This window comes from Pan troglodytes, chromosome 6 (assembly GCF_028858775.2).
Source record: "Pan troglodytes isolate AG18354 chromosome 6, NHGRI_mPanTro3-v2.0_pri, whole genome shotgun sequence".
NCBI lineage: Eukaryota > Metazoa > Chordata > Mammalia > Primates > Hominidae > Pan > Pan troglodytes.
In genome coordinates this window covers 80356179-80369561 of record NC_072404.2, presented here as the reverse complement: position 1 = coordinate 80369561, position 13383 = coordinate 80356179, and the positions used below count along the sequence as shown (strand labels likewise).

Below are 13383 nucleotides of genomic sequence, written 5' to 3'. Positions count from 1 at the left end.
TTTAAAGATTTATTTTACTTGGATTTTAATTTTTATCTTTATTTTTAGAGAAAACATCTTGCTCTGTTGCTCAGGCTGGAGCGCAATGGTGCCATCGTAGCTTACTGTAACCTTGAACGTCTGTGCTCAAGCAATCTTCCTGCCTCAGCCTCCTGAGTAGCTGGGACTACAGGTATGCATCACAATGCCCAGCGAATTAAAAACAACCTTTTTTTTTTTTTTTTTAAGAGATGGGGTCTCACTCTGTCACCTAAATTGGAGAGCAGTGGCACTGTCATAGCTCACTGTGGCCTTGAAGTTCTGGGCTGAAGCAGTCCTCCTGCCTCAGCTTCCTGAGTGGCTGGGACTACAGGCATGAACCACTACATTCGGCTAATTTTAATTTTTTTTTGTAGAGACAGGGTCTTGTTCTATTGTCCAAGCTGGTCTTGAATTCCTGACCTCAAGCAATCCTCCTGCCTCTGCCTCCCAAAGCACTGGGATTATTACAGGTATGAGCCACCGTGCTGGGCCATCATGCTTACTCTTCGGAGGGAGAAGTGAAGTATCTGAACGCCTCAGCCTGAGAATGGGTCATTTGCAAAGTAAATAAAGGCAAAGCCAAATGTCAGCACAACAAGCAATTGAACAGAATGACTGCAAACTGCTAATGAAGGAGAAGGCAAGGTGCGGTTAGGATGAACTGTAGAAGGACCCATCCCCTAGAGCTCATTGAGCATCCACCCTGCTGTCCGGCCGTCCTCTCCATAGAAAAACTACTGCTCTTTGTTATTTTTCCAAAGCGTGCATCTTGACGAGCACATTGAGCCCAGGTGGCATCTTTGCGGCTGCTCTGGCCATGTACGCAGCTGTATTTTTAGAGCACTCGGGGGGCTCGATGGTCTTTGCCGACTTGAGGAAATAGGTCACTGTATTGCAGCAGATCCTTGGTCATGGGGCTGGGTTGGTCATTGCCACTATTTTATGGGATGGGGAATTTGGAAGATTATGAAGTGTCAGCTGGTTGCCCTTGGACATGCAGTGAGAGGGAGGATTCTGTTTTGCTGGAATTTATAGTTTTTCTTTCTTTCTTTCTTTTTTTTTTTTTTTTGAGACAGAGTCTCGCTCTGTCGCCCAGGCTGGAGTGTGCAGTGGCTCGATCTCGGCTCACTGCAAGCTCCGCTTCCCGGGTTCACGCCTTTCTCCTGTCTCAGCCTCCCCAGTAGCTGGGACTACAGGCGCCCGCCACGACGCCTGGCTAATTTTTTTGTATTTTTAGTAGAGACGGGGTTTCATCGTGTTAGCCAGGATGGTCTCGATCTCCTGACCTCGCAATCCGCCCGCCTCGGCCTCCCAAAGTGCTGGGATTACATAAGAGACCATGAGGCAGGGGCGCAGTGGCTCATACCTGTAATCCCAGCGCTTTCGGAGGCTGAGTAGGAAGGATCACTTGATGCCAGGAGTTCGAGACCAGCCTGGGTAACATAGTGAGACCCTCATTTCTACAAAATATAAAAATATTAGCCAGGCATGGTGGTGCATGCCTATAATTTCAGCACTTTGGGAGGCTGAGGCAGGAGGATCGCTTGACCCCAGGAGTTGGAGGATGCAGTGAGCTATGATTGCTTCACTGTACCACAGTCTGGGTGACAGAGAATGACTATATCAAAAAAAAAAAAAAAAAGATCTGGTGGTACAGTTGCCCACCCCACCTCATATCACTGGAGTTTCTTGCTTGGCCCCACATTCTCTCCATAGTCTGACCAGAGAAGAGCCTTTGGGGTATTTTTTTTTTTTTTTAAGATGGAGTCTCACTCTGTCACCCAGGATGGAGTGGAGTGGGATCTTGGCTCACTGCAACCTCTGCCTCCTGGGTTCAAGTGATCCTCCCACCTCAGCCTCCTGAGTAGCTGGGACTATAGGTGTGTGCCACAACACCTGGCTAATTTTTGTATTTCACTATGTTGGCCAGGCTGGTCTTGAACTCCTGACCACAGGTGATCCTCCTGCTTCGGCCTCCCAAAATGCTGGAATCACAGGCATAAGCCACCGTGCCTGGCCTGGGGTGTCTTTATCCTAGACTTTCCCACTTTCTTGTATCCTTGTTTCCTATCCACGTGGGTCTCCTTGGCTCTGGCGTCTCCTTAGTCCTGCCACTTCTAATACCTGATGTGTTCCTCCCTGGAGGTAGCATGACTTAGCAGAAAGAGCACAGCCTTTAGAGCGAGGCACACTAGGTTTGAAACCTAGCTCCCCATTTACCGGCTGTGTGACCCTGGGAAAGTCACTTAACCTCTCTGAGCTTCCAGTCCTCATTTGTAAAATTGGGAACAAGAGTACATAGGGGCTGGGCGCGGTGGCTCACGCCTGTAATCCTAGCACTTTGGGAGGCTGAGGTGGGCAGATCACCTGAGGTCAGGAGTTTGTGACCAGCCTGGCCAACATGACAAAACTCCTCTTTAGTAAAAATACAATAATTAGCTGGGTGTGGTGGCAGGAGCCTGTAATCCCAGCTACTTGGGGGACTGAGGCAGGAGAATTGCCTGAATGTGGGAGGCAGAAGTTGCAGTGAGCCGAGATCACAGCACGACACTCCAGCCTGGGCGACAGAGTGAGACTCTGTCTCAAAAAAAAAAAAAAAAGGGGGTGCATTGGGATTGTTGTGAGGATTCAATGGGACAGTATATGCAAACCACCTAATACAAGGCACATAGTAGGAGCTTATTATGGTGATGGGGTGGCATTGGCCACAGGGCCTTGGGCTCAGCCTGTCCCTCTGTCCCTCTGATCTGGATGGGTGGGTATCCAGGGAAGTACCCCTACTTGATAGGCCTCAAGCCCTCCCTCCTTGTGTCCAGATCCTTTGAGCACCTACCTCCACGTCCCGCCCCTCTGCCCTCTCTCCCTGGCATGATCCTGGCCTTCCAGTCACATCCCAAAACCACTTTGCCTGGTTTCCTTTGGGAAGCAAAGCCTGTCTGGGGCCCTCCATAGACAGAGAAGCTGTGAAGGAGATAAATGCTGAAGAAGGGGTGAGGAGACAGACTCAGGGGCCAATCAAAGTCAGGAAACAGGCTGGGTGTGGTGGCTCATGCCTGTAATCCCAGCACTTTGGGAGGCTGAGCCGCGGATGACCTGAGTTCAGGAGTTCGAGACCAGCCTGGCCAACATGGGGAAACCTCATCTCCACTAAAAATACAAAAATTAACCGAGCATGGTGGTGCATGCCTGTAATCCCAGATACTCGGAAGGCTGAGACAGGAGAATCGCTTGAACCCAGTGAGCCGAGATCGCTTCACTGCAGTCCAGCCTGGGTGACAGAGCGAGACTCCATCTCAAAAAAAAAAAAAAAAAAAAAAGGCTGGGTGTGGTGGCTCACGCCTGTAATCTCAGCACTTTGGGAGACCAAGGCAGGTGGATCACTTGAGGCCAGGAGTTTGAGACCAGCTTGGCCAACATGGTGAAACCCCGTCTCTACTAAAAATACAAAAAATAGCCGGGCATGATGGACTATGCCTGTAGTCCCAGCTACTCGGGTGGTTGAGGCACAAGAATTGTTTAAACCCAGGAAGTGGAGGTTGCAGTGAGCCGAAATTGAGCCACTGCACTCCAGCCTGGGCAACAGAGCGAGACTCTGTCTCAAAAAAAAAAAAAAAAAAAAAAAATATATATATATATATATATACACACACAAAATTATATATATATGTGTGTGTGTCTATCTATCTATCTATCTATCTATCTATCTATCTATCTATCTATATACATATACACAAAATTAAGCCTACAAATATCTCTAATCCTAGCCCTGGTTTTAGCCCTACCCTTATCCCTAACCCTAAGACTTATCCTGCTCATAACCCTAAACCTAGCCGGAATCCTAGCCGTAGCCATCACTTAACCCTAACCTAACTCTAGTCCTATCCCTAAACCCACCCCTAAATCAAATCCTAATCCTAAAAACAGCCCTAGCTTCAATCCTAACTCTACCATAAGCCCTACTCTAGCCCTAAACCTAATGCTAAATCTAAGTGAGGTTTGCAAAATGAACCCGGTGAAGCTGATACTAAACTTTCCTCTTTTATTCTGTTGCACTCAGGCCAAATGAGTCTGGAGGAGTTGGGAAAAAAACGGGGCAGGGAGGGAAATCTTAGCTTCCTACTGCAGAGGCGACTTTCAGCATAAATCGTCGCCTTCCACAAGAAAGCCAACATGTTTCCAACAAGGAATCTAAATGGAATCTTTCCTGAGTTAAGAGTGCACAGGGCTGTTACCAGCACCCACTCTCACAACAGACACCAGAATCACAAATGTCAGGGCTGGAAGAGGCTGTCGGGCAGCCCTTGAGGGGATGAGAGACTGAGTACCATGAAGAGCTAGTGACTTGCCTGAGGTCCCTAAAGGAAATCGAATTCCATCCTGCACCTCCTCCAATAATACTGGCTTCCAGGCCAGGCGCGGTGGCTCACGCCTGTAATCCCAGCACTTTGGGAGGCTGAGGCAGGCAGATCACGAGGTCAGGAGTTCGAGACCAGCCTGGCCAACATGGTGAAACCTTATCTCTACTAAAAATACAAAAATTAGCCGGGTGTGGTGGCACGTGCCTATAATCCCAGCTACTCGGGAGGCTGAGGCAGGAGAATCACTTGAACCCGGGAGGCGGAAGTTGCAGTGAACTGAGATCGAGCCACTGCATTGCAGCCTGAGTAATAGAATGATGACTCTCTCAAAAGAAAAAAAAAAAGCAAAAAACCGGCTTCCAGCATTTGTCAAATGGCGTGATCAGGTCAAATATTAGTTCAGGCCATCTCCAGGGTCTGTTGTTTGTTTGTTTTGAGACAGGGTCTCACACTGTCATGCAGACTGGAGTGCAGTGGCATGATCATAGCTAACTGTGGCCTCCAACTCCTGGGCTCAAGTGATCTTCCCACCTCAGTCACCCGAGTAGCTAAGCCTACAGGCATGCACCACCATGTCCGGCTAATTTTATTTTTTTGTAGGGGTGGGGTCTTGCTATGTTGCCTAGGCTGATCTTGAATTCCTGGGATCAAGGAATCCTTCTGCTTTGGTCTCCCAAAGTGCTGGGATTACAGGTGTGAGCCACTGTGCCTGGCCAAAGGGGTGCATTTTGTGTGTTTATTTTTATTTTTATTTTTTGAGACAGAGTTTCACTCTGTCGCCCAGTCTGGAGTGCAGTGGCACGATCTCAGCTCACTACAGCCTCTCCCTCCCGGGTTCAAGCGATTCTGCCACCTCAGCCTCCAGAATAGCTGGGACTACAGGTGCCCACCACCACGCCTGGCTAATTTTTGTATTTTTAGTAGAGATGGGGTTTCACCATGTTGACCGGGCTGTTCTTGAACACCTGAACTCAGGTGATCAGCCTGCCTCGGCCTTCCAAAGTGCTGGGATTACAGGTGTGAACCAGTGCGCTCAGCCAGGGGTGCATTTTTGAGTAGTAAATGTGGGGAACACGGCTATAGCACATAAACCCCAGCAACCATGCGGCTGCCACCAGGTTTGAGGGGACGCTGGTGGCCCCCTTCCACTGGGCATCTTGCTCCTTCCACCCTGTAATGTGATGTTCCTTGAAGTGTGCTTCAAATTCCTTAGCTATAACGTTTTATTTCAGAATAAAAATAAATAACCAGGTCAGGAAAAGAAAACCGATGGCAAGCCTTGCTGTGCGAGAGGAATTTTTTTTGTTTTTGTTTTTTTACAGGTGACAATTCCCAGTTAAACATTTTCACACAGTCAAGGAGGGGGACAGCTTGGGCTCACAACAATGCAGCTAGAAAATCGGCCGGGCATGATGGCTCATGCCTGTAATGCCAGCACTTTGGGAGGCCGAGGCAGGCAGATCACATGAGGTCAGGAGTTTCAGATTAGCCTGGCCAACATGGTGAAAAGTCATCTCTACTAAAAATACAAAAATTGGCCAGGTGTGGTGGTGGGCACCTGTAATCCCAGCTACTCAGGAGGCTGAGGCAGGAGAATTGCTTGAACCTGGGAGGTGGAGTGTGCAGTGAGCTGAGATCACACTACTACACTTCAGCCTGGAAAACAGAGTGACACTCTGTCTCAAAAATAAAATAAAATAAAATAATGGACTGGAAAATCACTCATGGGCCAAGCAGATTGCTTGATGGCTTGCCCAAGAGATATTTGAAAATATTAAGAGAAATAGGAATTATGGATCACGATGGGCCCTTCAAAGAGGAGAAGAACGATGCATCGTCAGCTTCTGCAGAAGATGAATGACAGAGAAAAGATAGATGCGCTTAGGCCGGGCGCCGTGGCTCACGCCTGTAATCCCACCACTTTGGGAGGCTGAGGTGGGTAGATCATGAGGTCAGGAGATCGAGACCATCTTGGCTAACATGGTGAAACCCTGTCTTTACTAAAATACAAAAATTATTATATTTTTGTAGAAATGTGGTGGCAGATGTCTGTAATCCCAGCTACTTGGGAGGCTGAAGCAGGGGAATCACTTGAATCTGGGAGGTGGAGGTTGCTGTGAGCCAAGATCACACCACTGCACTCCAGCCTGGCAACAGAGCAAGACTCTGTCTCAAAAAAAAAAAAAAAAAAAAAAGAATAAAGAAAAAAGAAAAGATAGTGGCTCACGCCTGTAATCCCAGCACTTTGGGAGGCCGAGGTGGGCAGATCACGAGGTCAGGAGATCGAGACCATCCTGGCTAACACGGTGAAACCCTGTCTCTACTAAAAATACAAAATATTAGCCGGGTGTGGTGGCGGGCGCCTGTAGTCCCAGCTACTGGGGAGGCTGAGGCAGGAGAATGGCGTGAACCTGGGAGGCGGAGCTTGCAGTGATCCGAGATTGCACCGCTGCACTCCACCCTGGGCAACAGAGTGAAACTCCGCCTAAAAAAAAAAAAAGATAGATACGCTGTTTTTTTCTTTTTTTTTCCACACTAGAGTTTTATACTCTTCTCACATAGTTTTGTTCTTTTCAGTAAAAGTAATTCATTAAATCTAAACCTAGCTGTGATGGTTTCTTGTTTCTTTGCAGGATGTATTTTGTTTTGCTTGTTAAACAAGTAACTCTACAAATCGGAAAATGTGCCTTGTCAGTATACCCCAGGTATGGAGTTTTCGTTGATCAAATATGGTCCCTGGAGGTCTGTTTAGGGACCAGGCAGGGTTTTTTTTCTAGCACTTTGTAGGAGCAAAGAACCAAGGCCAGGGCTGGGCGCGGTGGCTCACACTTGTAATCCCAACACTTCAATGGGAAGACCACTTGAAGCCAGGAGTTTGAGACCAGCCTGGACAACATAGCAAGACCTCATCTCTACAAAGAAATTAAAAATAATTTGTCAGGGCCAGGTGCAGTGGCTCACGCCTGTAATCCCAGTACTTTGGGAGGCAGAAGCAGGTGGATCACCCGAGGTCAGGAGTTCGAGACCAGCCTGGCTAACATGGCGAAACCTCTACTAAAAATACAAAAAATTAGCTGGGCCTAGTGGCACATGCCTGTAATCCCAGCTACTTGGGAGGCTGAGGCAGGAGAATTGCTCGAACCCTGGAGGCAGAGGTTGCAGTGAGTTGAGATTGCGCCACTGCACTCCAGCCTGGGGGAAAGAGCAAGATTTGGTCTCAAAAAAAAAAAAAAAAAATTAGGCATAGTGGGGCGCACCTGTAGTCCCAGATGCTTGGGAGGCCGAGGTGGGAGGACTGCTTGAGTCTAGGAGTTTGAGGCTGCAGTAAGCCATGATCACACCACTGCACTCCAGCCTGGGTGACAGAGCAAGACCCTGTCTCAAAAAACAAAAACAAACCACTAGGACTAGAGCTTTCATGAAATGGCCTCATCGTCTAGGGTGCCATCTGAAGTTCTCTGTCTCACGGCTGAAGAAATCAAGGGCATGAACTCTCCCAGGTGAGGTTAGAGCAGGAGTTTAATAAATGAAAGAGAGAGAGATAGTTATCTGCCGCAGAGAGGGGTCCTGAAAAAGGGTTGCTGTTTCTTCTTTTTTTTTTTTTTTTTTTTTGAGACAGAGTCTCACTCTGTCGCCCAGGCTGGAGTGCAGTGGTGTGAACTCAGCTCACTGCAAGCTCCACCTCCCGGGTTCACGCCATTCTCCTGCCTCAGCCTCCCGAGTAGCTGGGACTACAGGCGCCCACCACCACGCCCGGGTGATTCATTTTGTATTTTTTTAGTAGAGATGTGGTTTCACTGGGTTAGCCAGGATAGTCTCGATCTCCTGACCTTGTGGTCCGCCTGCCTCGGCCTTCCAAAGTGCTGGAATTACAGGTGTGAGCCACCGCGCCCGGCCAAGGGTTGATGTTGCACAGGTGAATACAGAGGCTTTTTAAAGAAATTGATGAGAGGTAGGTGTCTCATTTGCATAAGGTGTGAATTTCTGGTCCCCGTCCTCCTAGTGTGCATGCGGGCCCTCAGCTTGAGTTACTCCATATTGCTTTGTTCCCCATACTGCGCATGTGTCAGGGAATTGAATTTTCCATTGCAGGTATGTCTGGGCAAGTCTCTTGTGTGGACTTTTTTCTTTTTTTTTGAGACAGGGTCTCACTCTGTCTCCTAGACTGGAGTGCAGTGGTGAGATCTCTGCTTGCTGCAACCTCTGCCTCCCAGGTTCAAGTGATTCTCCTGCCTCAGGCTCCCGAATAGCTGGGATTACTGGCGCATGCCACTACCCCTGGCTAATTTTGTATTTTTAGTAGAGATGGGGTTTCACCATGTTGGCCAGGCTAGTTTTGAACTCCTGACCTCAGGTGATCCACCTGCCTCAGCATCCCAAGGTGCTGGGTCTATGCAGCTATAGGCACGTCTTAGGCAAGCCCCCTTGTGCAAGTTCCTTTGTCTGTGCCTGCAGGCTGTTCTTTCGTTTGAAAGAACTCAACTGAGGACCCATCCTAACTGCCTGCCTGACTGGTTTCTTCCTTCCTCCTTTCTCACTGGCTTGGACTAGGCTTTGGAGAAGGAGACCATGGGGAGAAAGGTCAGGGGATTCTGTAACTGCCCAGTGGGTTCACCTTGCATGCTGTCTAGACAGGGCCAATTTTTCATGACAGGGGAATTGCAATAGAGAAGGAGTAATTCATGCAGAGCTGGCTGTGTGGGAGACTGGAGTTCTATTATTACTCAAAGCAGTCCCCTGGAGCATTCGGGGAGCAGAGTTTTTGTTTGTTTGTTTTTGTTTTGTTTTTTTTTTGAGACGGAGTCTCACTCTGTCAGGCTGGAGTGCAGTGTCACGATCTCAGCTCACTGCAACCTCCGCCTCTCAGGTTCAAGCGATTCTCCTGCCTCAGCCTCCTGAGTAGCTGGGATTACATGCCTGTGCCACCACACTCGGCTAATTTTTGTATTTTTAGTAGAGACGAGGTTTCACCATGTTGGCCAGGATGGTCTCAATCTCTTGACCTCGTGATCCACCTGCCTCGGCCTCCCAGAGTGCCAGGATTATGGGATTACAGGCATGAGCCACCACGCCTGGCCAAGGAGAGCAGAGTTTTTAAGGACTACTTGGTGTGTGAGTGGAGCCAGTGACCCGGGAGTGCTGATTTGTCAGAGATAAAATCGTAGTGGGTACATGCTGTCTTCTTGCACTGAGTCAGTTCCTGGGTGGGAGAAGCCACAAGATTAGATGAGCCAGTTTATCAGTCTGGGTGGTGCCAGCTGCTCTATCAAATGCAGGGTCTGCAAAATATCTCAAGCACTGGTCTTAGGAGCAGTTTAGGGAGGGTCAGAATCTTGTAGCCTCCAGCTGCATGACTCCTAAAACCGTAATTTCTAATCTTGTGGCTAATGTTAGTCCTACAAAGGCAATCTAGTCGCTTTTGTTTAAACTATAAACTAAATTTCTCCCAAAGTTAGTTCAGCCTATGCCCAGGAATGAACGAGGACAGCTTGGAGGTTAGAAACAAGATGGAGTCAGTGAAGTTAGATCTCTTTCACTGTCTCAGTCATAATTTTGCAAAGGTGGTTTCAGTTGCTGGGAGGGCAAGGGCTTGTCCCTGATGCTGGTCTGGAGTAGGAGAGGTTGGGGATGGGAGTGAGACTCCCCCATGCAATACAGTTCAGTTCAATTCATAAAATGTTTATTGGGCACCCACTATGTGCCAAGCCCCATGCTAAGCTCTGACACTCATGGCAAAGTGCTTCCCCTCATGGCCTCACTCTGCCCATTCTACTTGCCTTCTGTGAAGGCCCCAGCCCCTCTCTTTCCCCTGTGGGCCCCTCTCTGGTCCTGGGGTCCTGGATTGGACCCTCACCAAGGTAATATCCCCCACTGACCTCTTCCTCTCTTAGCGGCAGAACTTGGTACAAAGTAGTTGCTCAGTAAAAGTTCTCAGGCTTGAATTAAATGGAATGCACTAGGATCTGGTAGATGTTCATCTAGGAGACCGAGGCTGGGGTAATGGAAGGAAAGCTATTACCACAATCTATGGGAAAAGTAATGAAACATGCTGTTATCTCAGTAGATAGGACGAGGCTTTTGATAAAATTCAGTAGTGATTCTCCCCAAGTCTAACTCTTATTTATTGTACAAACAAATCATAGTGATAATAAGATAAACAAAGACTGCCTGCAATTCTACCTCCCAAATGCAGAAGCTGTCTTCATTTTATTCTATCTTTCTTTCCTGTTCTCATTCATGGCATAATTTTTACATAATTATATCATTTTGTTGTCTGCCCGAAAGAATCAGAAGTGTTTTTTTTTTTTTTTGGATTGATCCATTATCTTCATAATTATAGCCCCTAGTGGCTATAGTTTTCCACAGCAGTGGTTGTACTATAAGTGACTTAAATTTTTCTTATTGTTGGCAGTATGGGCTCTTCCCATGTCTTCCTTTTGATGATCAAAATAATAAAATTGTCTTTTATAGTCAGTTACAACACAGTTGTGTAAATACCTTTTGTTCAATCTTTCCTAAAGCTTGCAAGGTGAATGTACTTCACTATTACAGGCAATTACAGGGTGGAAATGAAGAAGCCATAAGGTGACAAGGGAAGGATCGGGAGACAACCGGAATTTGAGCGCATTCTTTTTTTGAAATGAAACTTTTTACTCTTGTCAGAGGCATTCAAACCAGAGTGACTCCATTTTGAATAGGGGCTGGGTGAAATAAGGCTGAGACCTGCTGGGCTGCATTCCCAGGTTAGGTATTCTTAGTCACAGGATGAGATAAGAGGTCAGCACAAGACACAGGTCACAAAGACCTTGCTGATAAAACAGGATGCGGTAAAGCCAGCCAAAAGTCACCAAAACCAACATGGCGATGAGAGTGACCTCTGGTTGTCCTCACTGCTCATTATATGCTAATTATTGATACAGGAGCTAGAAAGGAATTATTTAGGCAGATAGTGAGGGTAAGAGAGTCTTCAGTAAGGTTACCTTTTAATAAAAAGCAGCCCCCAAATCATTTCTTTTCTAACAGAAAGCAGCCTGAAAAATCAAGCTGCAAACATAGATAAACAAGCTAAAAGCTTGCATAGGTAAATGCTGACAGCTGTGCCAATAGAAAAGGGATACCTGGAAGCCAGGTATATTCAACATGGAAGTTCCCTCTTCCCTTTTCTTTGTCGCCACGTGTGCAGTAAAAAAGCAGGCAACATGGAGACGGCCAGGTAGAGACTCCATTTGCATAATAAAAGATTAGGGTGGGGTTGGGCACGGTGGCTCACACCTGTAATCCCAGTACTTTGGGAGGCCGAGGCAGGCGGATCACCTGAGGTCAGGAGTTTGAGACCAGCCTGGCCAACATGGTGAAACCCTCTCTCTACTAAAAATACAAAAATTAGCTGAGTGGTAGTGGCCCACGCCTGTAATCCTAGCTACTCAGGAGGCTGAGGCAAGAGAATCGCTTGAGCTTGGGAGGCAGAGGTTGTGGTTAGCTGAGATTGCGACACTGCACTCCAGTCTGGGCGACAGAGTGAGACCCTGTCTCAAAAAAAAAAAAAAAAAAGAAACGAAGAGATTAGGGTGGGATGGCCAGCTTCTTTGCATGCTATGCAAATGGCACACCTGGTCCAGTCAATCTCTTGGGCCCTAGGTAAATCAGATACCACCTCCTCAAGCTTGTCTATAAAAATCCCCTGCATTTCACCACGAGACTAGAAGACCAACTTAAGAGGCCCTCCCTCTCTGCAGCAGAAAGAGCTTTACTCTTTCTTTTGCCTACTAAACCTCCACTCTTAACCTCACTCCTTGTGTGTGTCTGCATCCTCAATTTCTCCAGGTGTGGGGCAACAAACCTCTGGTATTACCCCAGACAAATAACGCTGCTTCATTATAATGCATTAGCATGCTAAGAGACACTCCCGCCAGTGCCATGACGTTTTACAGAAGTCATCCTATATGGTCTAGAAAGGGGGAGGGGACTCTCAGTTCCAATAATTACCCCCCTCTTTCCTGGAAAACTCATGAACAGTCCACCTCTTGTTTAGCATATAATCAAGAAGTAACTAAGTATTATCAATCAAGCATCCCAAGCTGCTGCTATGCCTATGGAGTAGCCATTATTTATTCATTTACTTTCTTAATAAACTTGCTTTCACATTACTGTATGGATTCACCCTGAATTCTTTCTTGTGTGAGGTCTGAGAACCCACTCTTGTGGTCTGGATGGGGACCCCTTTCTGGTAACACTCTTTCCACTATACTATATTGCTTTCCAGATTTTACAAATAAAACTGCAGTGGGCTGGGCACAGTGGCTCACGCCTGTAATCCCAGCACTTTGGGAGGCCGAGGTGGGTGGATCACCTGAGGTCAGGAGTTCGAGACCAGCCTGGCCAACATGGTGAAACCACTGCCTCTACTAAAAACACAAAAATTAGGCCAGGTGTGGTGGCTAACACCTGTAATCCCAGCACTTTGGGAGGCTGAAGCAGGCAGATCGCTTGAGGTCAGAAGTTCCAGACCAGCCTGGCCAACATGATGAAACCCCTTCTCTACTAAAAATACAAAAATCGACTCATGCCTGTAGTCCCAGCTACTCAGGAGGCTGAGACAGGAGAATCTCTTGAACCTGGGAGGTGGAGGTTGCAGTGAGCTGAGATCGTGTCACTGCACTCCAGCCTGGGTGACAGAGTGAGACTGTGTCTCAAAAAAAAAAAAAAAAAAAAAGAAAAAAAAAACTTCAGCTAATTTTTTTTTTTTTAGATGGAGTTTCGCTCTTGTTGCCCAAGCTGGAGTGCAATGGCGTGATCTCAGCTCACTGCAACCTCTGCCTCCTGGGTTCAAGCAATTCTCCTGCCTCAGTGTCCTGAGTAGCTGGGATTACAGGCGTGTGCTACCACGCCTGGCTAATTTTTTGTATTTTTAGTAGAAACAGGGTTTCACCATGTTGGCCAGGCTGGTCTTGAACTCCTGACCTCGTGATCCATCTGCCTTGGCCTCCCAAGGTGCTGGGATTAC

At 47.5% G+C, this 13383-nt stretch overlaps 1 protein-coding gene across 5 annotated transcripts in view; it reads left to right on the top strand.

Moving 5' to 3' along the window:
* The window catches only part of LOC738428 (putative STAG3-like protein 4), a 72638-nt gene that overhangs the window by 36095 nt on the left and 23160 nt on the right, over nucleotides 1-13383 (top strand). For 2 of the 5 annotated variants that reach the window (XR_010158510.1, XR_010158512.1), the window contains exons 3-4: nucleotides 49-172; nucleotides 396-7084. The gene's annotated coding sequence lies outside the window, so the exon portion shown is untranslated. Of the gene's footprint in view, nucleotides 1-48; nucleotides 173-395; nucleotides 12527-13383 lie in introns of those variants that run through there. The other 3 variants (XR_010158506.1, XR_010158511.1, XR_010158513.1) reach the window with 2 other exon arrangements.